Source organism: Galeopterus variegatus, unplaced genomic scaffold (genome assembly GCF_000696425.1).
Source record: "Galeopterus variegatus unplaced genomic scaffold, G_variegatus-3.0.2 Scaffold1691, whole genome shotgun sequence".
Taxonomy (NCBI): Eukaryota; Metazoa; Chordata; class Mammalia; order Dermoptera; family Cynocephalidae; genus Galeopterus; species Galeopterus variegatus.
The window spans coordinates 93,011-97,073 of NW_007727802.1; positions in this window are offsets into that span (position 1 = coordinate 93,011).

Consider the following 4,063-nt stretch of genomic DNA (forward strand, 5'->3'; position numbering starts at 1 on the left):
GAATGGAGTTGCCATTTACTTAGGTGAGGAAGACAGTGAGAGGAGTAGGTTTGAGAAGATCAGGATCTCAGTTTTAGATCTTTCTAAAATACAAATCTTAGGCCAGCCCGTGGCTCACTCGGGAGAGTGCGGTGCTGATAACACCAAGGCTGCGGGTTCAGATCCTATACAGGGATGGCCGGTTTGCTCACTGGCTGAGCGTGGTGTTGACAACACCAAGCCAAGGGTTGAGATCCCCTTACCGGTCATCTTTTTAAAAAAATAAAAATAAATAAATAAAATAAATAAAATACAAATCTGGTGGGTGCCTCGGGCCTTGGCCATGCCCCCCGACACCTGCAACCAGCCCAGCAATGACCACCAAGCCACCACAGGAAGTGCCCTGGTCCCCAAGCTGTGATGGTGGAGGGCTGAGGGCTTCAGCCACACCCCTCTGACATCTGCATCCAGCCCAGCAATGACCAAGCCACTGCTGGAAGCCCCCTTGTCTCCCCTGCAGGAATCAGGAGGTGCCGTGGGCCTCAACCACATGCTCCCTCCTTCTTCCTTCCACTCTATTTCCCTTCCCCTTCTCCTCTCTCCCTTCCCCAACTGCTCTGCAACATCTTAGAATGTAAAAAAATTAAATTAATAAATAAACAAAATTTTTAAAAATACAAATCTGAAATGTCAGTCTCCAGCTATAAATCCTTCAATGGCTCCCTATTACTCTGAAGATAAAGTCCAAGGTTGCATGCAAGAAGTTTCTGCTTACCTCTCCACCTTCTTGACAGTTTTGCCTTGGATTCTGCTGTAGTGAAACTACTCCCATCACACACAATAATGTGGTTTTCTCTTCACTTGTCTGCGTCCCCTAATAGACTGCAAGCCCTGTGAGAGAGGCTTTGTCCCATCTCACTCACCATCCCATCTCCAGCACCTAGCATAATATTGGGCACGCAGTAGGTGCTCAATATATATCTGTTGATAAATAGGAAGGTTGTTGCACATGGTTAATAATAGTAGCTAATGACTGTGGGCCAGATAATGTTTTATGTATTAAACCATCTACTCCTCAGAACGATTCTGTGAGATACTACTATTGTTCCCATTTTGCAAATTATGAATTGAGATCCAGAGATTCCTAATATACCGGATGTCACATACAATAAGTAGGCAGTTGTACTCCAGAGCCTACACTTTTAATCATTGTGCTATACTGTCTCATTGTAGGAGCTCAGTAAATAAGATATTGTGATACCTGGTGCTGACCTCTAAGTTTCTAGCTGTGAGAACACCCAAATGAAAATTAAAATAGAAGAGATTTTTGAAAAATCCGTACACAGACACACCTAAGAAACCCAAAGGTGGGCCGGCCCGGTGGTGCACTGCTACAGTGCGCCGCTTGNCAGACCGGTTCCCGCTCACTGGCTGAGCGAGGTGCAGGTGCAGCACCGAGGGTTGCGATCCATTGCCGGACACGAAAAAAGACAAAAAAAAGGAAGAAAAAAAAAAAGAAACCCAAAGGCATGGGAATAGAAAGCTTGAAATGGAAGAGTTCTGGCTCTACCATTTTGGAGGCAGATTCCCTCTCATAGCCTTCTTATATCAGTATTTTCTGGGTTCAGCATTCTTAGATCCCTGTGAGATGTTTAAAGGAAACCAAAAATATTTCATCCCACATATACTCCTCTGACACATTTCAGGATGGCTATTCAGAGGGGCTGGAAACACGATAATAGCTAAAAAGCTGCCTTTTGTGAGGGGGATTTGCCTCTAGAGAAAATCTGCATTGGTGACATAAACAGCCAGGCTTTGTCAGAGGCCCACTCCCTTGTCTACCATCTACTCTTTCTGAGGGCAGCTGTGGATTACCTGAGATATTTTCAGCTGCATAACAAGACAGCCTTTGCTCACATGCTTCCCTTGCTATGATGCCACCTTCCCCAGAGCTCAGAGAAACTTGGTCCCAGGCCATTGTTCTTTGCTCATTCATTTTCCCTGAAAATCATTTATTCCTACACCCCCCATCTCCCCTCTCCCCAGTGGAAAGGGTATGTAAGCATCAATCATCTTGCCCTTCTTTGAGTTTTCATGTTTTGTATAACTCCCGTGCACATAACAAAAGTAACTTGTTATGCTTTTTTCCCTATTAATCTGGCTTTTATCAATTTTTTTTATAGACTCAAATATCAAACCTTCAGAGGAAAATTTTAAACTTCCCTACAATGTTATAAAGCAGTGCATGTGGAAGTTGTTCAGTAAGTGGTATAGAGTACAGATCACCATAATGCAGTGATCCGAGATCTACATCAAGGAAGATAATAATTAGAAGACAGAAAAGTATAAGGCATGTTGCAGTGAAAGAGAATTAACATGTCTGATTGTAGCAGCCTGAACAGAATTGACTCCATTTTGTTAAACCTTTTAATTTAAAAGCTGGTTTTCTCCTGTAACCCAAACCACATAGCCTGTAGTTGATTACCAGAACACAATGACTCCTCCTGCTCATATGGTTGCCAGAATACAATGACTCTTGCTCACATTGTACACAAAATAATTGCAGAAATAAAAAATTTTTAACCCAGATGGTCATTCCTTACTAGCTTACTTACCTGATCTCATTTGAGATTAACAGGAACTGAACCCATGGAGAGTGAAGTATGACACTGGTCAACTCGCACCGAGTAAGTTCCTTGATGATTATTTGAAACACTCAAGCATGTTTGCACATCCCCACTTGGTCATCATGAATCAGTTTACCAACACCCATCCTATAAAACCCTTTGGCAAACCTAGGAGAGCTGGAGATAGTCTTTGAGACACAAGTCTGCCATTTCCCCAGGCTGCTGGTTTCCTGATTAAAGCCTACCTTTCCTTATACCAACTCTTGTCTCTCAATTATTGGCTATTGAGTCGTGAGCTAACAGACCTTTTGGGGTCTCGGTAACATGGTTAGAGCCCAGCTCATATCTACCAGTTATGCTCATTCCAGTAAAAATACAACACTAATAAGAGCACTAATTTATTTTTCACATGAGGGCTCCAACTTAATGGTAAATTCAGAAACAAGACTAGGGTGACAGTATCATCTTTATTACTTAATATTGATCTGAAAACCAGAGCAGGCCCCTCAAAAATTAGGAAAATTCCATAGTCCCTGAGTCCCTGGCCTTCAGTTAATATGTAACAATCTAGCTAGTGATTGTAGTGATTGCAGTAATTGTAGTTGAAATAAAAGGATAAAAGATAGTAGTTACACACAAAGGTCAGAAACTTTCACCAGGTGGGCCGGCCAGTTAGCTCAGTTGGTTAGAGCAAGGTGTTATAACACCAAGGTCAAAGGTTTGGAGCCAGTTACCAGCCAGCTGCCAGAAAAAAACACACAAAAAAGCTTTACCAGGCACCCACCCATGGCTCACTTGGGAGAGTGTGGTGCTGATAACACCAAGGCCACGGGTTCGGATCCCTATATAGGGATGGCCGGTTAGCTCACTTGGGAGAGCGTGGTGCTGACAACACCAAATCAAGGGTTAAGATCCCCTTACTGGTCACCTTTAAAAAAATAAATAAATAAAAGCTTCACCAGGTATATAGTAACAATAACTATAGATCTGAGTCAGAGTCATCAAGACTGTATTCCCTTTTTGGAGGGGGATATAGATACCATCACTGATGTAATCTGAGTTGTTTTCCAGAAACCAAGATCTCCCCCAAAGGAGACTCATGACTACCCACTGATCATCAAATAGCCCCCAGACTAAATGGAAGATTCTACGAATAACTTGTTGACTGCACAACTGCACTATCTACAAGCTGAACATGCACCAAGATCCGCACTCACGATTTTATCCTCTATAACCTTTTGTCACCAAGCAATCGGGGAGCTTGGGTTTTTAGCGTGAACTACCCATCCTCCTCGCATGGCATTTTGCAATAAAACACCTATCTTTCCATCACTGCAATCCCATTGTCAGTGTATTGACTTTATTGCTTGTGGGCAAACGAATCCTGGTTCAGTTCTGTAACAAAAGTTTAGTAAGTATGACTGTCACAAATAAACATACAAAAATCAACACCTTTT